This window comes from Acomys minous, assembly GCF_964271855.1.
Source record: "Acomys minous genome assembly, chromosome: 3".
Lineage (NCBI taxonomy): Eukaryota > Metazoa > Chordata > Mammalia > Rodentia > Muridae > Acomys > Acomys minous.
Window position 1 is genome coordinate 7,954,778 of NC_140485.1, and position 24,551 is coordinate 7,979,328.

The window sequence follows — 24,551 nt, forward strand, 5'->3', positions numbered from 1 at the left end:
TGGTGCTTCCCTGGGGTCTTATGTGAAATCATGCAACAGAGCACAGAGAGCATTTCCACTGCACATTCTGTCTTTCTGGGATGGGAGGGCACCTTGTATCATGAAGATCCTGGGTGTCATGAGCAATTTGTAAAACAAGGGGTGCTTCTTAGCCAGGTTTTAGTGGAGTGGATTCACCAAACTCTGGCATCGCTGAAAATATATGGATCTGGAATCTAAACCACAAGATGTTCATTGACTTTAATCTAGGCTGGTTTGTCAGGATTCTCCTATCAAGACAAAGAATACTTATATATTCAAAGTGGATATTAAAGATGCACAGACATCTCCCTCAATGTATTAACTTCCTGGCAGAACGCAGACTGAGGGACGTTCTTGACAGCATATAACATTCTAGAAAAGTGACTATACTTTTCTTCCTGTGACTAGTGGAAATAACCAACCAGGCATACAAAGAAGCCACAATTACAACACAGGTCTTCCTGATCACTGGGATTGACCTAAGGGGTGTTTGGTGACTGGATGAAAACCCAACAGTTCCTGTGAAATATCCATGTGAGTCTTTGTGAGTGAGAATCCGGACTGACATCGACAACCCAAATCCTTGTTCTGTAAACACTCAACTGGAAGAAGTCATTGCAGCTTACAGGAAGGAACAGGAGGTTGTGACAATAGATGGTTGGTATTTTACCTCATATATTTATGAGGTAAAATACGAATAGCCTGCACTTCTGCTGTTTAATACTCTAGATATCACAGTTCCTGAGGAGCAGATGATAGGTTCACAAGGCTAGTAGGTCTTCCGAAGCCTGGGGAATCGTGAAATGAAGGAAGAAACCACCTTATTGCAGGATCTGACTATATTCCTTGTCTCCATGCAAGTGTAAAGAGACATAAATTATAGGTATTTGTTTTCCTTTCTTGTTCTAATTGATGCTTCTAATCAAAGAAAGAAACTGCTTGTGTCAGAAACGGCATCATGTTTTTGTACCGATGATTGATTAGTTTTGTTTGCCTGTTAGAACTGACCAGTGTTAGGCTCTTCATCTTTGAGATACTTTCGGAAACATTGTACCAATGGCTCCAGGCTGCTTGTATCATTTCTAGTTGTTGGCACTTGGTACAGAAATTATTCCCAGATGTGCTGTCTTTCGACCCCATTAGTGCAGTGGAAAAGATTGACCAGTGATATGAAGCAAAGATCATAGACACATGGCCATGAATAAATACAAGGGGATACATATCAAAAGCGAGGGAAGATGGGTAGAGGTACCACTCATAGGAAGAGTGCCTGCAGCATTCATAAAGAAAGGGATGATGGTGGGCGTGGAGATGGTGGCGGGCATCCCTTGTTGGAATACTGGTGGGCCTCTTAGTAAAAGGTGACTCTAGCAGCTCTCCAGGTAAGGGAGTTTTGTAAGTACTTTACATAGCAACAACAATAACAACAAAAGACCACAAGGATGTGGAGCAATATCTGATGTGACCAAAGAAGTCAATTACATGAATAGGGAACTCGGAGTGAGACTGAGGATTGGAGTTAACCTGTCTCAGGGTCAATTGATCTTTAAAGTAATAAAAGCATGTTTAAATGCCATGTTCTGCATGTCTCTGGAGTTTTTGAAGACCTTGTCTTTCTATAGAGTCATATCTATCTGCTGTACCTAAGATTTGTATTCTTGTGATAAAAGTAGACTAGCAGTTGACATGACCACGATTTAATCTACTAGCATTTAATTTGTATAACTTATTTCTACTAAACTGCTTGATAGAACTTTCAAAGGATTGGTTAATTCCTGGCAACACCCAGTCTACCTCAAAGAAGATGATGAGCATCAAAGAACCTTCTTATGGAGATGGCTTCAAATGTGGCAAACAAGCCTCCAGGCAAAAGGTCCTCATTGCTACCACAGACAGAATTCTGCCTAAAAAAAAAAGGGCAAGCTTGGACGCAGGCAGAGTCGACGGCCAAACTCTGCCAAGACAGGATAGGCAAGTCCTCAATAGTTCCTGCCTTACAAATATGTCTGTCAGATATATTGGGCCAGAAGGCTGAAGAAGATGCTCCAGCATTATAGAGAGTTTTGGATAACTATTTAGGTAGAAAACTGTCTCTGTCATCTTCTCATTTGGAAAGCTAGTAACCTGCACTCCCAGCATACTCAGATAATCAAGTTTACTCTTTTTCAAGTCTTTGAGGGAGTTGAAGACCAGGTAACTTAGTTTTACAATGAACCTTGATTGTTGAGGGGGATAAGATATTTTTAGGTCTAGATAGCTGTTCTAAGTTGAGAATGACAAAATGTGATAGAAATTGGTTTACATTCAGAAATTTAGATGGACCAAGATAGGAAAGATATCTTCTTCAAGGCTGTCAAATACAAATAGCCAAAATGTTACTAAGAATGTAACATTTATATAATTCCTGATTGTGTCATGGTTCTTCTTGCCATAGGTAATCTACTGTATATATGTGTAATAATATAAATGTATATGTACAAAAATAAAATAATTAAAACAAAACAAAACAAAAAATCCCAAACCAAACCAAACCAAACCAAACAGCCAAAAATGACTGAGGACTGAGAGAAAGGAAAAGCCATCTAGACAAAGGCCAAAAGGAAGAAGAAAGTCTCAATTGTGCGAAGAGGGTGGTGGAGCAAATACAGGTCTAGAATTAAATGGACAAATTGAATTCCTTAGACATGATAAATAGAAGAAAACCATATGAACCTCCTCAGAGATGGAAGAAGGCCAAAGATAACTGTGAAATCTTGAAGCAGGATGACAAGGAAGAAGTACAAGTCTTGCCAGACCTGGAAGAGTTTGGCTAATCAAGCAAAGAAAGGACATGCTAAGTGAAGTATAGATTTCATATTCTCTCCCCAGTCTGTTCTTTTCTGCTCAAATGCTCTTTCCAGCCTCTCTCACAATAGGCATGTGAGTGTGTTCCATCTTACAGTGCAATGGTACTTATTATAGCATGGTGAGGAGGCCAGGCCTTCATCTTATTCTTTATTAGTGACAAGAACCTACAGGATTCATCTGTCACCACTGGATCAGAAGAAAGTGATCTGGGGACTCACAGATGTCATTGTTTTTGGAGAAGAGAAGGTAGAGACTTGGGGCTTGAGGGCATGGAATAGCCACTCAGTGCTTTTCAGCTGTTTCTGCTGCCCCTGGTCTCATCTCCCCAACCCCTCCTCTCAGCAATGTGAACTGGGCTGAGGGAAGACAGTTGACTTGACTGAACATGTCGGTTCAGGCAGTGTATCTTATGCAACAGCAGCAAATCATTTTCTTACAGTATGTTCTTCAGAAGGAAATAATGAAGGGGAGAAAAAAGAAGGGCAGTGTGGAGGAGGGAGAAAGAAAAGTATATACATGGAGTGGGGGTGGGGAGAGAAAGACAGTGACGAAGCAAAGGAGAAAGACAGAAAGAAGGTGGGAAGGAGGAAAATAAAAAACCACACATATGCAAGCGCAAGTGAAGAGTATGACAAAAATAACCAAAGTCACATGCTTATCTCCAACTCTTGGTAAAGAGTTTCTGTTGGTAAAGAAGTAGAATGACGGGCTATTATTCACCTGGGAGAGATAGCATGAGGTAAAATGATACCAATTATGCAAAAACAGTAGTAATGGAAAGACTCTAAAAACCTTGAAATGTGAATATTAAAAATACAGGATGATCAAGAGCCATCATAAAAATTAAAACAATAAATCACATTAAATGTGGTATTAGTGTCACGGTATTGGCTTTTCTGCACACTAAAAGGGGACATATTCAAACACGGAATATTAATATAACCTATTAGAAAACCAATCATAATAAAAGTCAATGATGGTAGATAATTAGGTATTAGAGATTCAGGCAAGAATAAGGACATTTTCCAAATAGAAAAGAATGCTTGGTTACACCCTCCCATCAAAGCCTCCTCTCAATGATGTGTTTCATATCAGCTTTGATGTTCATAACTGGGCCTCTGTGTATTCTCTGAATTTACCAAATAACACATTGAGTAAATAAACTATTAGCACTCTCTTTGGATTCCAGTTTCCAGATTTTCTCTTAAACAACAAACCAACCAGAGGTTCTGACCTTCCAAATGAGATCACTATACAAAATCAAATATTGAGGCCTTGCATACAATATGTGGTAAATAGTCAGGCAACCTGTTGGTTTTTTAATTTGTGTGGTTGGTTATTTGAATTATTTTGCTCATGGATAAGAAACTCCTCAAAGGACCATTTATCAGAAGCTTGGTCCCCACCCATATTCCTATCAGCAGCAGATGATTTTTTGAGAGACAGACACACAGAAAGAGACAGAGACAGAGACAGACAGACAGACAAACACACACACACACACACAGAGAGACAGAGAGACAGAGAGACAGAGAGAGACAGAGACAGAGAGGAGTCTCTTAATGTAGTCCCTGCTGTCCTGGAACCTGCTATACAGACCAGGGTGGCCATTACCTCAAAGAGATCCTCCTGCCTCTAGATGATGAGTTCTCAGAGGTGAACGCCAGTGAGAAGCCGCTTAACTGTGGTCAAGGACCTGGAGCAATATTGAAACCCCAGTCTCTTTTCGCTGTCTTTAATATCTGGACCACAAGGAGAATGTGTGCCAGGGACCAAAAGGCCTGAGGCCGACCCCCACCCATTCAGTATTTGCAGCCAACATCCTGCTGGGCCACTCATTAGGTATGCAAGGCATCCGGCTTAGTCCTGAGAAGACAGCGATCTGATCCTAAGATAACCACAGAGACATCCTGCTTTGTCTCACCTGGAAGACCCCTCCCCTTGCAAATGTTCCCGGGGCTCAACCCAGAAGATTTTGTACTTTTCCACTACTCTCCTTGCGTATCCCCGCCCTCACTAAAGCAGGTTTTAAAAAGCCTGCCATTACCTTCAATAAATGGCTCTTGACAAGCAACTGTTCGCTTGAGCTCTACGTCTCTCTCGCCCATTTCTTTAAATACAGGTTGCGACCCCCCTCGGCCCCCCAATAACTGACCAGCTGGACTGGTCGGTGGACTAGTTATCGTTACATGGACTAATTATCTGGCGCCCGACGTGGGACTCGAGGTGCGGGTTTCTTCCCGAACTGATTAAGGGACCGGTCCACAGGAGTTTTCATGACCAGCCGAGTTCGCCCGGCCGGCTTCGTCATTAGGTGAGTCATCCGTTCGCATATCTCAAGAATGGGCCATTCGCTGTCCAAGGAAGCAAAGTTCATAAGAGGCTTAAAGGACGTACTCAGAGAGAGGGGTATTAGGGTAAAAAAGAAACATTTGATTGAGTTTTTTGTTTTTATTGACCAGACCTGTCCCTGGTTCATGATTGATGGACCTACTATTCATTCTGAAAAGTGGCAAAAGGTGGGGCATGAGCTTAATGCACTTATTAAAAAAGATGGTAATACAGCGGTGTCGAACAGTATTTTTTCTTATTGGGGCCTTATACGGGACATAATTGAGTCCAGCGAAAACGAAAGCGGACAGAGGCAGCTCCTCTCCGTGGCTGAACTCTGCCTGCGCGAATCTCTCCCTCCTTCTCGTGTTCCTTCCTGTTCCTCTCTGCAGGGTTCCTCTCTTACGTTCATTGACATGCCCCCCGATTCTGTTCCTCCTACATCCTCGGAGCCCTTAAAAAATCTTTCCCCTGCGCCTGCGTCCAATCCTTCCCCTTCCCCCCGCCGTCTTTATCCGTCGCTTCCTCCCACCTATGAGGACCCCATTTCCGCTATGGAACGTGGGTGTTCACCACTTTGTGCCCCTGTTTTTCCCCCAAAAAGGACACCCTCTATCCGGTCCGGTCCGCCAGCCTCTCCTGTTCCCCCTCCATCGGTCGGCCCTTCACGCGCCTCCCGCCATTCCTCCATTTTCCTTTCTCAGGCCCCAGATGAGCCCTTGGATCCGGATGCTGCTGCCACCCTTGAGGAGGAGGCTGCTCGATATCATTCCGATGATGGCCTCCTCCGCGCGGCGCCAACCTTTCCCTCCTCTACCTTGCTCACTCTTCCCCCTCCCCTTACTAAGCCCTACCCTGCCTCCCGGCTCCCGCCACCTTGTTCCCTCCCAAACTGCTTTTGCCAGACGGAGGCCCATCTCCAACACCAGATCTCCCATGCGACGAAGATTCTTCAACTTCAACAACGGCTTTCACTTTTAACAACGCGCATTTCCTCCACAGCCCCGTTTATTTTCCCTGTCACCCGTTCCCAGAGCCAGCCCGCCCTGAGCGGGGCAAAAACTGAGGCCACTGATTCAGGCGCTGCTTCGGGAGAGCCACCTGCCCCTACACCCTCCCAGTCGTCCGCGGCCCTTGTAGATTCTGATAGTGAGCATGATTCCTCAGGTTCGGAGGGAGAACAGAAAGGTGGTGGAACGGCTCCTGACCCTACCCCCACTGCTTATCATAAACTCAAATTTAAAAAGCTAGAAAAACTTAACACGGCTGTCCGTAGTTACGGACCTAATGCGCCGTTCACACTCTCCCCTCCTTGATGATTTGGCAGATGGAGGCCATCTAACGCCCAACGAGTGGATCACCACTGCACAGACTGTCCTCACTCGAGGACAATTCCTTTCTTGGAGGGCGGACTGGGCTGATCGTTGCCGTGACCTTATCCGAAAAAACGTACAGCAGGGACATCGCGAGACCCGTGAATGGTCTCTTGACAAACTCCTTGGCCAGGGCAAATATGCCACTGACGAAAAACAGCGTGCACTCCCCTTTTCCTTACTTTCCCATTCTAGTTCTGCCGCCCTCGCTGCTTGGAGAACTATTGCTTCCACGGGCTCCGCCCTGTCCCCTATTACCAAGATTCTTCAGGGACCTCAGGAGCCCTTCAGCGACTTCGCTGCGCGCCTCCTGGAGGATTCAGAAAGATCCCTTGGTCCTGGCCAGACCGACAGTAAATTTCTTACACAATTGGCCTTTGAAAATGCCAACTCAGCCTGTAAGGCAGTTCTTAGACACAAATATAAGGGCAGGGATCTTGATGAGATGATTCAGCTTTGCCAAGAGGTTGATCCCCTAACTGATAAGTTTACCAAGTCCATTATGGCCGTCGGAGCCCTCCCTAGTGGGGCCTCCTGTTTCCGGTGCGGCCAATCGGGACATTTTGCCCGCGCCTGCCCAAATGAGCATAATCGCCCACCCTCACAGGCTGGACAGCCACCGGTCGTTCCGCCACCCACTGGATTCCGGGGACCTGTGGCCCGGCCCCCCCCCCCTACTACGCTCTGCCCTCGTTGCCGTAGAGGTCGTCATTGGGCCAACACCTGCTGTTCCACTGTTGATGCCATGGGTAACCCTCTCCCCCCGCGTTCGGGAAACTCCTCTGGGGGCCAGTCCCGGGCCCCTCACCCTATCCAATTCCAGCCTGCGTCGGGACCGGTGTCACAGGCTCCCTCCAATCTACAGACCCGCTTCCATCCACAGACCTCCTACCCCACCTCCCAAACCCAACCTCCTCCCATTCCAGCGGCGGCCCCTTGCCCTCCCCCACAGGATTGGACTTCCGTGCCACCACCTCTACAATACTGACGCCCGAGGATGGAACCTTGTCCTTGCCTGTCTCCCTCTATGGAAACCCTCCCCCTCTTCCCCTCCTGGTCCTCGGCCGTGCCTCTTCTGCCCTTATCGGGCTACTCATCTATCCCCTCGTTCTAAAACACCCGCTCCCTTCTCCTACGCTCCTCCTTGCTGCCGCTACCCAGGGCCCTCTCTCCATCTCTCCTGGTCAGATTTTGGCCTGGGCCCTTCCGTTAACCCTGGCTGACTCTGTTGTCTCTCCTCCCGCCGCCCCGACTCCCTCCCTGCCCCCCTCCGCTTTTTGGGTCCAACGCTTAACTTCTGATAGACCCCATCTTACACTAAGGCTTGATGGCCGCCCCTTTGAAGGCATCATTGATTCCGGGGCAGATTCGACGGTCCTGTCCCAATCTTCTTGGCCCTCGTCTTGGCCCTGTCAGCCCTCCCTTACTCACCTTCAGGGCATCGGAATATCTACCAACACCCTTCAAAGTTCTAAGGTCCTTCGCTGGACTGACCCTGATGGCCAGACGGGGACAGTACAACCATTCATTGTCCCCGGGTTACCCGTTAATCTGTGGGGCCGGGACATACTCTCTCAGATGGGGGTCTTTATCTATAGCCCCTCCTCTCCTGTCACGCATCAGCTTTTAGATCAAGGCTATTTGCCAGGCCAGGGCCTCGGCAAGCTGGGACAGGGGCGTCTCGAGCCCATTGTCCCTATGCCTAGGATTAGTCGCCAAGGGCTGGGATATAAACAAAATTTTTTATAAGGGCCACTTCTCCCCCTGCACTCCAGGCCGATAAAATTACTTGGAGAACTGATTCTCCTGTCTGGATCGATCAGTGGCCCCTTCCTTCCCGTAAACTGGCCGCAGCCTCAAGGCTGGTGCAGGAGCAACTTGATGCAGGCCATGTTGAGCCCTCTACCTCCCCCTGGAATACCCCCATTTTTGTCATCCAAAAAAAGAATGGTGCCTGGCGACTCCTCCAGGACCTCAGGGAAATTAACAAGACCATGATGCCCATGGGAGCTCTGCAGCCTGGTCTCCCCTCTCCTGTAGCTATCCCTAAAGGATTTCATAAACTTGTTCTCGACCTTAAAGATTGCTTCTTTTGCATTCCCCTACACCCTGACGATTCCAAACGTTTTGCCTTTAGCCTCCCTGTCGTTAATCATGTGGGGCCCTCACCCAGATTTCAATGGCGGGTACTTCCTCAGGGCATGGCCAACAGTCCCACTCTTTGTCAAAAATATGTAGCCCAGGCCATCGACCCGCTACGCCTTAGGTACCCACATTTATATATTATTCATTACATGGATGACATCTTACTTGCTGGCCCTAACACGGCTGAGCTCTCTCTAGTCACCCAGGAACTTGTTAAGAGTTTGGGTCATCTGGGACTTAAAATTGCCCCAGACAAAATACAACAACACCCCCCTTTTCTTTTTCTGGGCTATGAACTTGGGACCTCTTCGGTTAGGACCCAAAAGGTCCAGCTCCGCCGAGACACCCTTAGAACACTTCATGACTTTCAGAAGCTTTTGGGGGACATTAACTGGCTGCGCCCCTACCTTAAGCTCACTACTGGAGAGCTTAAACCCCTTTTTGATATTTTAAAAGGCAACTCTGACCCTTCTTCACCACGCAGTCTCACTGCTGAAGCTTCTGTGGCCCTACAAAAGGTCGAAGACGCCATCTTCCACCAGTCCATCTCCTATTATGACCCTACCCAGCCTTTCGCGCTCATAATTTTTCCTTCCCTCTTTGCCCCCACAGGACTGCTCTGGCAACGGGCCCCTCTTTTTTGGCTTCATCTCCCCTCCTCCTCCACTAAGGTCCTTCCTACTTATCCTACTCTGGTTGCGTCTCTCATTCGGCAGGGGCGGGAAGTGGCCACCAGGCTCTTCGGAAGGGACCCTCACTCTATTATCACGCCTTACTCGGCCACACAAATAAGGTGGCTTTTTCAAAATTCAGATGATTGGGCGGTCTCCTGTATTTCTTTTTGCGGCCTATTAGATAATCATTATCCCCCAGATAAACTAATTCAATTCCTGCAGCGACAACCTGTCATCTTTCCGAGAGTCACCTGCTCCAGACCCCTCCCCCAAGCTTCCCTGGTTTTTACTGATGGCTCCTCTACCGGGGTTGCTGCCCTCTCTGTGGACGGAGCTATCCTGCAAAAACAAACCCCCCATACCTCTGCTCAGCTTGTTGAGCTGGAAGCTGTCGCACACGCCTTTACATTGCTTCCCCATACTCCCTTTAATCTATATACTGATAGTGCCTATGTCGCGTCCTCTGTTCCACTCCTCGAGACGGTTCCTCGTATTAAGCCTGCTACTAATGCCTCCCCTCTCTTCTCCCGTATCCAACAGCTTATTCTTTTGCGCTCTCAGCCTTTTTTCGTTGGTCATATTCGCGCTCACTCTACCCTGCCAGGGCCTCTGACTACACTTAATGCCCAGGTGGACTCAGCCACGCGCCCCCTGCTTTCAGGGCTGGCCGTTCCATCCGCCAGCGACCCCGTTGCTATGGCCAGGGAGGCTCACGCCCTCCACCACCTTAATTCCCAAAGCCTCCGCCACATGTTCTCCATCACTCGGGAACAAGCCCGGGCTATTGTTAAAGAATGCCAGGCATGTGTCACCTTTCTTCCCGAGCCACATACGGGAGTCAACCCTCGTGGCCTCATGCCTGGACAGGTCTGGCAAATGGATGTTACTCATTTCTCCTCTTTTAAGAAACTTAAGTATATTCATGTGTCTATAGATACTTTTAGTGGATTTATTTGCGCCTCTCCACACGCTGGAGAGGCTACTAGAGATGTTATTGATCATGTTTTGTATTGCCTTACTGTTGCCCCCAAACCCTTTACATTAAAGACTGATAACGGCCCTGGGTATACAAGCTCTGCCTTCAAGTCCTTTTGTGCCCAACTGCAGATTAAACATGTTACGGGGATACCTTACAATCCCCAAGGACAAGGAATTGTCGAGAGGGCCCACCAGACACTTAAAACAATGCTTAATAAATTACAGTTTTCCAAAGGAATCCTATATCCCTCTACAGCAGGGCCTCGCCTGCTTCTCAATCATGCATTGTTCGTCCTAAATTTTCTACAAAAGGATGATCTTGGCCATTCGGCGGCCGATCGCCTTTGGCACTCTTCCACCTCCTCCACCTATGCCAAGGCTCTGTGGAAGGATCCACTGACCCACCAATGGCAGGGACCTGACCCAGTCCTTATTTGGGGCAAAGGTCATGCCTGCATTTATGATCAAAAAGAACAAAATGCGCGCTGGTTACCTGAGCGCCTAATCAAACCTTTTAACCCCCCTCTCCCAGGGAACTCCCCTGAGGAAAAGATGTAATTGTGCTCTTTTTTAGGATAAAAAAGATACCGCCGATTCATCATGTTGCTACTCACCGCGTCGCTCCTTTGCCTCTGCCTTCCTGAAGTGATTCTCGCCGCATTCCTGCGCCAACCTCAGCCTTATACAATCTATAATTTTACCTGGGTCATTATTAACCAAGCGGGAGATATTGTTAATTCCTCCTCCTCTCAGGACATTAACCCCCAGTGGCCCGATTTACAGGTTGACCTCTGTGCCCTGGCCCTGGGAGGCCCCTCTTCTTGGGGCGTGGAAGACATTTTTTGGCCTAAGGCTCCCGAGGAGACGCCCCCTTTCTCTCGCTCGGTTGGTGGTCCCAGCCCCGGCTGCCGTAATGACCTGGAGCGCATCATGCTCCACAAAACCTTACACCAGGATGGGATTGCTTGGGCCGGAGGACTCTATGTTTGCCCGGGACCCTCTCATCGGCCCCGTCCTGATAACCACCGCTGTGGTGGGGCCCAAGATTTTTACTGTGCCTCTTGGGGGTGTGAGACCACTGGCGACACGTACTGGAAGCCATCCTCTTCTTGGGACTACATCATTGTTGATTCCTGGGTTCATCCTCAGCCCTATGGTGAGGCCGTTAAAGACCTTTGCAATGCAGCTCGTTCAGTCACCAATGGCTGGTGCAACCCCCTGACCATTCGCTTCACTGAGCCCGGTAAACGTGCCAGTTGGACGGGTCGTGGATTTAAATGGGGCCTCCGTGTTTATAAATCAGAGTACGATTTTGGACTTACGTTCAGGTTACACCTCCTGAAAAAGGTACCCAATAAGGGCACTGCAGTGGTTGGGCCTAATCATATTTTCCATCATCCTGTTCCCGTTCCTGCTCCTGGCCCCCCGCCTAAACCCGCCACCCCCATGCCTCCCTCCCCGCCTACCCCCTCGGGCGTCCTCCTTCGGTCCATTTCACCCCCTCCCTTCCGACCTACCCTCCCCGTGGGCCCCCCCCAGTTCGGCTGATGTTATTCTCCAGTTGGCAAATGCCTCCATATGGGCCTTGAAAAATGACTCCTCCTTGTCGTTTCCTGAATGTTGGATGTGTTTCTCCCCCTCCCCGCCCTTTTACGAGGGTATTGCTCTTCTTTCCACCTTGCTCTTTACTAATGTTACCCCACCCTCACCGGCTTAGCTCCCGACAATCGCATTACCCTCCAGTCCGTTTCCGGCATAGGAACTTGCCTCCTGGGTCCCCATATGCTCCCTCCTCTTCCCCTCAGCGGAGTTCGCGCCCAGACTGTCATTCCCTACCTCTCCCTCCCCTACATTCCCGCGCCAAATAACACCCATTTTGCTTGTTCCTCTGGTTTAACCTCGATCGTCTATGCCCCTACCTTCCTTTCCTCCAAAGACTGGTGTGTCCTTGTTATTCTTCTTCCCCGTTTTACTATTCATGACCCCGACTCATTTTTAAATTTTCTGAAAGGGGGAATTTCCCCAACCCTAACCTTGCCTCCCCCTGGCTTACTACCCTTCTCCTCACCCTGCTCGGGCCCCTCGTTGGTGTTCTCCTTCTATTATCCTTTGGCCCATGGACTTTAAACCGTCTTACAGGGTTTGTTAAAAGTCAGGTTGAAGCTGCCACCAAGAATATCCAGGTTCACTACCGCAGCCTGGAGACTGAGGACTCAAATGAGACTTCTATTTCCATCCAGGAGATTTCACCTACGCCTCAGTCGGTTAACTATGGGCGGCCTTTGCAGTTCCTATGGGCGGCCTTTGCAGTTCCCGAGGATGCAGAATGCTGGATGGTGAGCCTGGTTGTGCCCTCGGTGCCTTTGGTAAACCTGTGCAAGCCCTCCCCTATATCTTTTGGCCTGAGCCCACCTTGACCTGACCCGTGATAGTGCCTGGTAAGTCAGAGACGGAGCGATCGAATAAGTCTCGGTTATCAGACGTCGGTCGGTCCTTGGTGGGAGGACAGACCATAGGCGTGGTAAGATTGAGCATCGATCCTCTAGCAGGCTCAGGCCATCGCGAGGCCCCCTTTCCTTGGGAATTTGGCCGGTCCAGAATAACTGTTGTCCTGAAACACTTGGACAATAGTGATTCTCAAATATACCGCCATCCTGTAACAATGACTGGTGACCTCCTAAAAGTCATTCGCTGGGCTGTAAGGTCTCCCTCAGGCCAAAATAAACAAAAGGGGTGAAGATGCCAGGGACCAAAAGGCCTGAGGCCGACCCCCACCCATTCAGTATTTGCAGCCAACATCCTGCTGGGCCACTCATTAGGTATGCAAGGCATCCGGCTTAGTCCTGAGAAGACAGCGATCTGATCCTAAGATAACCACAGAGACATCCTGCTTTGTCTCACCTGGAAGACCCCTCCCCTTGCAAATGTTCCCGGGGCTCAACCCAGAAGATTTTGTACTTTTCCACTACTCTCCTTGCGTACCCCCGCCCTCACTAAAGCAGGTTTTAAAAAGCCTGCCATTACCTTCAATAAATGGCTCTTGACAAGCAACTGTTCGCTTGAGCTCTACGTCTCTCTCGCCCATTTCTTTAAATACAGGTTGCGACCCCCCTCGGCCCCCCAATAACTGACCAGCTGGACTGGTCGGTGGACTAGTTATCGTTACATGGACTAATTAAATGTGCTTTAGCCTCATACAGTTACTGTAATATATAAACTTCCTTACCAAGATCCAGAGCAATAGCGATAACCAGTGATGGACAGAAACTCTCAAAGTGTCAGCCAGAAAACACCTCCTTTTGCTTTGAAATGTTATTTTTAGATCAACATACAGTATGACATCTTCATAAACATGTCTCATTGTGTTTGGTTTCATTCAGTCCTCGGTCCCACCGCCTTCTTCTGCCCTACCCCATCTACCCCGTCTCCTCTCTTCTCCTAGCCCTAACCTCTGCTTTCTTATCACATGTGTGCCATAACCCTCACATGTGTGCCATAACCCTCACATGTGTGCCATAACCCTCACATGTGTGCCATAACCCTCACATGTGTGCCATAACCCTCACATGTGTGCCATAACCCTTTCTGTCTATGTCCACCTCACTGACGAGCTCTTCACCATCACTCAGTTCACTGCCTAGTGCTGTCACACACACACACACACACACACACACACACACACACACACACAGGCTCGGCACATAAGAGAACATATTTAACACTTGTCATTCTTTTATGCTAGTGCCTCTTTTCCTGAAAAAATGTCATGATTTAATTTTGCTTTATGGCTACATAATAAATATCCCATTCCGTATATGTATTATACTTTTCTTTATTCATTCATCTATTAATAGACACATATGCTAGTTCCATTTCTTAGCTATTGTGAACACTTTGGTGATAAACATTGGTGTACAAGTGTGACCCTGATGTGCTGATCCTCTAGATACATACTCAGGAGTGGTATAGCTGGGAAATGTGGTAGTTTTATTCTTTTAACTTATTTTTAAGGATCTCTACTCTGATTCCCAGAGTGACTACACCAGCTTACACTCCCATCAACAGTGAATAAGAGACCCTCTCTCCTCGTATCCTCATCTTAATTCGTCATTTGCTTTGTGATGGCAACCATTCTGACTGGAGTGAGGTGGAATCTCAAAACAGTTTCAATGGGTTTCCCTTGTATTAAGAGTGTCAAACATTTTCCCAAATATTCACTGGTCATCTGTGTTTCTTCTCCTGAAAACTCTGTATTCAGTTTTTACCTATTTACTGTGGTTTGTTTTGCATGAGTATTTGTTTTTTCAGTTCTTTACATATTCTTGATAGTAATTTCTTGTCTGATGTACAGTTGGCAAGATTTTTCTCATTGTTGGGCTGTTTCTTCACTCTGGTGATTATTTCATTTCCAATGCAGGAGTGTTTGTTAATCGATGTAATCCCATCTGTCGACTCTTGGAGTTATTTCATGTGCTGCAAAAGTTCCTTACAGAAAGTCCTTGCCTATATCCATGTCTCAAAGTGCTTTTTCAAAATTTCTCTGACAGATTTAGTCTCAGGACTTAATTTAGGCCTATTGGTCCAGTTTGAATTCTTGTACAGGGTGAGAGATATGGGTCTAGTTTGAGTATTTTACACATGAAAATCTAGTTTCCCCAGAACCATTTGGAAAAATCATATTTTCTCTGGTGTATGCTTTGGCAGCTTTGCCAAAAAATTATTGTGTGGCTATAACTGGGTCAAGTTTTTGTTTTCAGGTCCTCTAGCCTTTTGTTTTCTCCTCTCTCTCTCTCTCTCTCTCTCTCTCTCTCTCTCTGTGTGTGTGTGTGTGTGTTTGTGTGTTCGTTCATGATTTGGGGATGCACTGTGTGTATATGGTGGTCAGAGGACCTGCTTTGTGGCAATGATTCACTTTTTTCACTTTAAACTGGTTTCTGGGAATTGATCTCTGGTCTTTTATTCTATTTTATTGGTCAAAATGTTGACTTTTGTGCCAATTCTAAGCTATTTTTGTTACTACGCCTCTGTCTTAGAACTTGGGATCAGATATTCTGATATCTCCAGCATCATTGTTTCTTAGATTACTTTAGCTATTTGGAGTCTTTTGAAATTCTATATGAATTTTAGTATTTTTCTAATTCTATGAAGAATATAATTGAAATTTTAGAGGAGCTTGTTTTGTGACTGCTGTTTTCACCATTCCACTTCTGCCTGTCATGCCTATGGCTAGGCAGGTCTAACTTCTAGGGTGGTCTTCAATGTCCTTCATCTATATCCTAAAGCTTTCATTATAATGGTTCACCATCTCCTTGGTTAGGTTATTCCTATGCATTTTATATTTTTGGAAGCTACTGTGAATGGAATTATGCCCAGATATTTGGCAAGTTTACCATTGGTATAGAGAAAAATCTAATGATTTTTATGTGTCAACTTTGTATTTTGTTACTTTGTGGAAAGTATTTATGAGGTCTAGGAACTTTTTGCGTAACATCTTCAAGCTATATCCGGTGTAGGCTCATCTCATCTGCAAATAGGGATTGTAGGCCTCTTCAGTTACTATGTGTTTCTTTCATTTGCCTGGTTTCCCTAGTTAAGCCTGATCACTATATCTTATAATCACTGAACTTTGTTAAAGGTGTTTTCTGTATTAACTGAGATGAGCATGCAAATCTGGCCATGAATCTATATGTGAATTACACTGACTGATTTGCATATGCTGAAGCAAACCTTCATTCTTGAAATAAGAACAACGTGGTTATGGTTTATGACCTTCTTAGTGTATTTTTAAATTTGATTTGCAAGAAATACACTGAGCATGTCCACATCTCCATTCTCTGGAAACACTGGCCTGTAGTTTTCTTTCTTTGTTGGGTCTTTCCAGATTTTTGATTCATAATGATGTGAGCTTATGGAATGGGTTTGGTAGTGTTGCCTTTCCTTTTGTTTTATGGAATAATTTGAGGAGCATTGGTGTTTGTTCCTATTTAAAGGTTTGATAGAATCTGACAGTGAATTCATCTTTTCTGGGGATTGTTGTTGTTGTTGTTATTCTTAGATGTTTTTACTACCGTTTTAATTTTTTGGATGTTTTGATCACTTTGTGGTTTAGAACTTCTTGATTTCATGTTGACAGGTAATGGGCATCTAAGAACTTATTCATTTTTACAGACTTCACATTGTTCTTAGGATGAACTTTTCCAAAGTATTCCCCAATAATTCTCTGTATTTCATCAGACTATATTGCATCAGAATCTGTGGTATCCTCCCGTGTGTGTGTGTGTGTGTGTGTGTGTGTGTGTGTGTGTGTGTGTACACATTCTTACAGTAGTAGAAAACTAACATATACATCATTTGAAGTTAATTTGGAAACTCAACTCTTCTCTTATAAGTATATTGTGTAAATTAAAGTTGATCCCTCCAGTGTTGCTTGGTGATGTGATAGACCTTTTCACTTTTAACAGGCAGGGAATCAGACCATTCTACTTGGACTTCAAGAATAGTTTGAACAAGCAAAGAAGAAATGAAAAAGTATTCAAAGAAAATAAAGGGGGGGGGAGCAAGTAAGGGGCTAATGGAAGACTTGCATGATCCTCTGGGAATTTTCCTAAAAGCTGTCTGATAGGTGTCATCAAATCGCATGGCTAGCAGACAAGTCCTCCCATAGTTCTGTGAGATGCAAAATTGTTTAGACTGTTGACTATGACAGGGAGAGCTGTTGACCTTTGGTAACACCAGCTCTACCATGGCACACGGTGGCCAGCACCTGCAACACATTTAGGAACACTCACAGAAGGCAATAACTTATCTGTGACATCACCCAGCAGCAGGTCCCAGTGCTCAGCTTTATAGCTCCAGTATTCCTTTCCCATTTTTCACCACCATTAAATACCTTTCTTTTTAAAGGGCAACATATGAGAAGCAAGCTTGATGGATGGTTTAGCAGATGTTTGTTCTGAAATGACTGGGAAGCTTTCTAGAACCTACTTTTAGACCATGAAGGCAATCATCCAAACCCCATAGGCAGTCTCTCAGCTGCTCCAGCTCAGTGTGCGTTGGCTCCCTCTCCCTGACTAGCAGCAAGAAGGTTCATCTACCATTCATTCCTCCAATTACGACTAGCTATTTTCTCAGGTGCCTCAGCCAGTTCTCACATTGTTTCTCTGCTTTGATGAAAGGAGGTATCACTGCACCGTGGGCGATTTGGACCCCTAGACATTGGCATCATCTCCATCTTCTAAATAAATGCTTCAGAGATGAAAAAAGTGAGGGTTGAGAACAGCAGCTGAAAGGAGTTCTGGATCCTCTGCTCCTGGATCTCTCTGTTTGTTTAGTGTGGTTTCCTGACTTAAATGAATGTGCTTTGCAAAAGGTCAAATTTCTATGAAGAACCAATTAGGACTACATTTCCAAGTGTCTGCTTATCAGAACGGTTCATTGCTGCTCATATTTAAAAGGTAGAGCCTTTGAAATTTGTGACCTTATCTCCATAGATGTTTAAATGATGTATAGTGAAATGGGGAGCACGTTTCCCCATAGGATCAGTTGTAGCCAGCAGCTAGGATTCACGATGGCACAGCACAGCTGTCTAACCGACACTCAGCACTGTGCTGCTTTCTCCCACTGCAGAACTTAATCTTCAAACAAACATTTATTGACCACCTACTATATGCCAAGCACTTTTACAGAGCATTACATCTATAGTGTCAGTTCTCAGGAAATTTAGATTCTACAGGTAAAAGGATAAGCAAATGAAGTAGTGGCAAGCTAACAGTATGCCAAATAGTTAACAATTGCCAAGAAATCCAAGAGAAAATGTACAATATAACGGGAGTGAACTTGAATGGGTAGAGAACAGAGACTATATTTAATTGTATGATTTGATTGTGTAAGAAATTGTAAAGTATGAGCTGATTTTTGAATGGCAGCAGGATCAAACCACATGAAAATCTGGAAGAGTGTTTTAAGCAGAAAAAAAAGTGCAAGTGCACACATCCTGCGTGAGAGATGCCGTGGCCCTTTAATAAAATTCCTCATGTTGTGGTGACCCCAACCATAAAATTATTTGGTTGCCACTTCATAACTGTAATTTTGCTACTGTTATAAATTATAATAGAAATATCTTATATGGAGGATATCTGATATGTGACCCCTGTGGGAGTAGAGACGTGCAGGCTGAGAACCACTGGCTTAGAGTGTTACCACAGCTGAAATGAATAGTGGTAGAGACGCCGTCAGACAGTCAGATGTGGATCAGATGATACACTCCTTTTAATCATAGTAAGGTGACTATATTTCATGCAGACTAGATGCATAATATACTATAATACACTATACCTTTAGGGTTGAATACACACAAACTTGTTTCTATGATGACCTCTTGAAGACAAAGCCCTTCAAAGACATTCTCAGAAGGTGTCCCTGTCGTTAAACAACATAACGCGTGACTGTATCTTGAATCATCTCTCCAACTTGCCTTGTCAAACACAAGTTCAAGTTCATTTATTCATGGATTGCTTCACCCCCCTAAAGAACTTGTTAAATCAATAAAAGGGGGTTGGCAGTCAGCGACAAGCAGGACGGACAGATTATTCTGGACCATGAGCCTGGGGAAGGGAGCAGTGTGTGGCGGGAAGGAAGGGAAAGGAAGGTGCAGATGGCATAGCTCCCACCATTGTAGTTAAAAAAAGTGCATTGATGGCTAGGGAAGATGAGTAACCCCTTTCATTCCTAAGGTTTGCTTAACTGGCCTTTTGGGCTCAGTGGTGGAACCATGGGCCCCTGGTGAGATCTGTGTTGGGTGCTAGCTGCCTTTGACTTTGTAAAGAACCTTGCCTCAAAACAGGAGGAAAAGATGCCGCGGGTATGATGACCCCAGGTACCGGGATGTTGTGGTGTGGGAGTTCTGGCTAGCTCCTTTACTGTGCTTTTCCAAATATCTGATTGATGGCTCCATAGACGGTCCTAGGCCAATAGGCTGAGACTGAAACACTGACGTAATCCCTAGGGACACAGAGCTGTTCTTTGAATGCTTATGGGTATGAAGACAATAAAAATATTAAGACTTTTGGTGTGGTTAGTAAACAGATACCCATATGCCCTTAATTACTGTCAGGCAGTCCTGGCCACCTTAGGCTCTCTTGAAAGCTCAGGACTGATGCCATCAGGAAATAGGACCTGTTTCAGCACTCAATTCACAGCCATTCCAAATGGCTGAGCGTGAGCCATTTTTGATAAATCTCTTAAATTCCAAGAATTCTCATTATGAGGGCAGATTCCCTGGCTTCACAAGAAAAGGGACTCTATCTTCAGTTCCCCAGGGTAGTGTTCATGTCAGCACATTTATCTCTCATCTGAAACAGACCTTTTGTGATAACAATGACAATAATAAAAATAATTTGCCTTTCTAGTGTGTTTTATTACTATTTCTACTTGTTTGTCTTTTTAAGAAAAATGATATAATATATAGGTTTTTGTGTTTGCTTGCTTTGTGCATCTCTACAGCACCCCTTTTTAAAAATCCATAATCCTCTTAAAGGCAGTGACCTCATGTTCTATTCCTGGTACTAAATGACACAGTCAATATAATTTAGCTTTAAAAAAAAATTAAAGCAATCGTGTTTTATTCTCTTAAATTCTCAGAAGGCTGCTTCCACGCAGCATCGCCCACAGTATGGCCATTGCTCTATACTTTCTCCCTCCATCACTGCAAGTGCAGCCTGGCTCTAGAGAGGAACTTCTCCAGAGCTTAGCCTTGTTTCTCCTCTATGGTGAGAATTATTTATTTACTTATTTATTTTTGTTTGTTTGTTTTTCAAGACAGATTTCTCTATGTAGCCGTGGCTGTCCTAGACTCACTTTGTAGATCAAGCTGGCCTTGAACTCACAAAGTTCCACCTGCCTCTGCTTCTGGAGTGCTGGGATTAAAGGCATATGTCACCACAACCCAACTTTATTCTTTATTTTATCCCATTCCTTAAACAAATTTCTGACTCTCCCTGGCTTCTATGCTTTCTTTCCCATGCTCACTTTGTTTTGATTTTTTCCATCATTTACTCTGATTTTTCAAAACAAAGAACTGGAGGCATCCCTGGCAGCACTGGCATTGTACGGTCTGAAAGGAAGGCTTGTACTTCCAACCACTGTAAACGCAAGGGATAATTGGTGTTATTGCTTCATCTGCTTTCCCCGGGGCTCAGGAGAGCATGGGTGTGTTCTTGATATCTTATCATTAACTGGGAAGTTTATAGGCTCTGCAAACAGAAAGGCTTTTGTTTTGTTTTGAATCTAACTGGGTGGCAAAACCAAATATAAACTGAATAAAGCTATTTTACAGTATTTAACCCAATTAGTAAAAAATATTCATGTGTTTTTCCATATGTATGTGATTACTAGATTTCTACAGAATGAGAATGCTAGTGGAAAATGCATAATAATTTACTTTTCTAACAAAAATTCTAATTCTGAAATGGAGTAGGCTCCAAGGATTTCTGATGAGAGACTATGAAAGGATGGCTGTTTCCTGCCTACTGGGGTTCGTGTTCTGTGTCCTTGAACCTTGCTCTTCTCTCTTTCACCATCTAAACCCCAGGTAAGCTTGATCCTGGATCTTCTCGTTGTTAAACGACTCTGTATTCTGTGATCAACTGCACCTCCCTTCAGTAGCACTCACACTTTATGCATTGCTCATCTTCAGGTATCACGTAGGTACGCACCCTGATTTCTTTTATACCTTCAATCTAACAAGCCTGCACTTGAAGGAGACACCTGGGTGTTATGCTTCCACCGCCATTCCTGGCTCCTCCCTAGGTAAGGATGTACTTCACTGAACTGTGCCCTACTCCCAACTCCATACTTGAGGAAGCCAGTGCTTTCTACTTCCTTCTGTAAGAAGCTCTGCTTCCTCCTAAGGATAGGCTCTCTCACCCCGTGAGGCCCCCAGTCCTCACTGCTCACTGCTTTCTGAAATGAGCTTCCCCTCGCACAACCACAGTTCAAACGGCCTGCATTTTATTCGTGATCACGATACAGCACTGATTGCTGAATTTCTCCATGCTGACCTTTCATATCTCCAGGACACGGGACAGAGAATGGAACAAAGGAAAATTTGAAAAAAAAATCTTCAAAGACAGTGGAGGGAGATATTAAAAGAAAAGAAAAATGAGATTAAGAGAGAAATGTAAGGAAGAAGCAGAGAAAAGAAAAAGTGTAATGGAGAGTCATGAAGAAAAAGAGAAGAAAGAAAAGAGAGGATGAGAAGAAGGGAAAGGAGGAAGAAAAAAAGTCACAGTGGGAGCAGGAGAGTATGCAGGAAGGAGACAGGGAGGAAAACTAGAGGGAAAGTTTGGGGCTGTCATATCAGATCCGTTTTAGGTGGCCTTTTCAGAAACAGCAGAGAACCATGTGAGCTGAAGTCTGCGCCATGCTGGCATTACCTTTTCCCCTCTCAGCCAACAGTTTTCCTTCTCATAACCTTTTTTTTTTCTTTTTCTTTTTTTTTTTATGAGATACACTGCATTCTACATTCTCAAGCCTGCTTTTCTTTCTGCTGGTTTGGGCTTGTCTGCATCGCACTGACTGTGACGTTGGATGGGTTAGGAAACAGGCTTGATTGACAGTCAGTCTGACTTGTTCCCACCTCACCATGCTGAATGCATTTTTATTTCCATTGAATGGTTTTCTTATTTAGGAAGAGAGTAAGGGGAAATCAGGGGAGGAAGAAAAGGGTTGCAAAGTGAAGATTTTGTTGTGCCAGGAATCATGGACAAGTCAGCCAGGGATCACATGTTACAAGAACTTTAAAAGAATAGAGGCTATGAGGGAAAAAAATTAAAACACTTTTGAAACTATTTCATTCAACTGTAACTCAATAGTAATTGATTTTCCAATGATTTGGTCAATATGCCTGAAGCACTGCTTTCATTGTCCAAGGGGAGAAAAACTAGTGCACGGGGCATACAGCCTCCTCTGGAAGGAACATGTGTGTTTTGTTCCTAGCACTGTCACCATTCCAGTCAAGGAGAGTGAGTGCACTTCAAGGGGTCTGAAACTATGACTTAACTGTTGGCTAACTGTTACAGTCTCTGTGAAATTGCCATCAGCCCTGAGTGCAGCAATTCAGGATCAGTCACTGATGTCAGGGTCTGAAATTTCTGAGTACTTTCTGTGAGTTCATTGAAACCATGAACCTTTCCAAGGACTCTCTTTAAATGTTTACTGCTGGACAGGCTTTGTCCCTGGCCTCTAACTTATTTCTATGGGTCTTGCCTTTGTTTATTCAGAGAGTGAAGCTATTTTGCAAAACTTTAGGATTTCTCCTGACTGTCTACAGGAGAGCTAATTCTGAAAGGCACACAGAGCAGAACTTGAGCCTATAGAAGAAAATTAGTTAATATATTATGTTTCATTTGAACTGGTATTTTAAATGTTTCAGATCAAGTATGAGACAGCTCAGGGCAAAGGTGGTTTCCAGTAATGATGACTGTCACCTTTACTGGGATGTCACAAAAGAACAGATGATTGATCAATGAGGCCCACTTTGCTGATCATTTCCCAACAGCTGTCATGTTCTTACACATGGAACTCACTTCTGGAATCCTGGCATATTAATGGTTGTCAGTGTTGGGCTGAAACAGAATAGGTTCATACCCTCAGGGATCAGTTTTCAATAACGGCTAAAGCCCCTGGCTCCCATGACCCAGTAACCTAGAAGAATAGTCTGTCATTTATAGAACACCCAAGTCTATGAAATGTTATTTTATGCTCAATTAAGGGAAGTTTCTCTTTGGTGTTTCCAGGAAAAGGGGCTCCTGAGGATTCATGGAAGTTTACTTAACGAAACCATTTCAGGATTACACAGATTCAAGAGCAGTTGGCTGGATCCACCTCCACTCTAAGACATAAATTTAAGTAAGAGTGGTTTTCTGTTTAATGGATAGGGACCAAGAATAACCAATGGGAAACAAATGCAGCCATAATAACTCGGCAGTTACTAATGGGGCTGTCTATGGGAGAGCTAATCATTCATGTCAGTGATTGCATTCATCCTCAAGAGGATGTTCAGACAGGTCTCCTGGAGGTCCTCAGACACTGATGTCAAGAACATATAGGAAAGCAGACACATCTGTCCCCAGATCTTGCTCAAATAAAACCAGATCACACTGAATTATGCAATAATGTCACTCATTCCTACAGTTTGAATATGATGATGCCCTAGGCTTTCATGGGGATACCATTTTGAAAGAATTTCATTTACTTCTTGCTAAATACAAATGAATACACTATACTTACAGGAAACTGTTTTCTACGGTTCAGGTCCAAAGAATAATCAACATATTTCTAAAATCACTGACCCCATTCTTTCAGAGGTCAAAGTTATTTCATGTGAAATTAAATACAACTTAAGAAAAGTCCTGCCTTAGTTTGCATGAGCTTGACTTGTCCCAGCTATCTGTAGTCTTATCACATACTGGATCACCTTTCCTATACCAATATTCCTTCCATCCAGTGCAAGGGCTTGGAAATAATACGCCTTAGGTGTGACACTCAAAACCCTATTGATTATGAAACCCTCAGAATCATCTCCGTGGCTCCAATGCTCTCTGTCTCTACTACACTGTGATTCAGTCTTCTCATAGTGTTCCATGAGACAGTATCATGTCTTCATGGGAACTCGTCAGATAAGTCTTGTTTCACTTAATTAAGATCCAACACGTACACTAGCTCAGTTTGGGAAGGGATCCTTCTCAGTTGCCAAGACATCAGAAAGAACGGATGCTGAATGTATCTGGTTTATTCTATATTTTCAGCAAGAGGCATGCGGGCTAAGAAAACTTTATAGCATATTATAGTGGTATACTTATTAGTTATGACTTCAGAGACATAAATAACTACAGATTTTTCACAAGTGTAGGCCCTACCTCAGCATTTAACAATGTCCCTAGCATACGGTGGGAGTTCAATAAACATTTATTGGCTTAGTGAATTGGTAAATGATAATTAGGGCCTCAGGCTATGTGATGGTTTGCAAGATGCAGACTATTGTCAAGAGGCCCTCAACATTAATAAGTTTCATTTAGTTGATTAGAAATGTTTTTAATCAAAGGTATGGTTTATCTTCTTAAACGTGAGACTGGTGAGCTTGGATCTGCCTTGAATCTTGCCAGAGGGGGGATGGGGGTGGGAT

General features: G+C 44.7%; 1 protein-coding gene across 5 annotated transcripts in view; it reads right to left on the reverse strand.

Moving 5' to 3' along the window:
• MACROD2 (mono-ADP ribosylhydrolase 2) overlaps positions 1 to 24,551 on the reverse strand; it is a 1,913,815-nt gene that overhangs the window by 646,522 nt on the left and 1,242,742 nt on the right. The window lies entirely within an intron of this gene.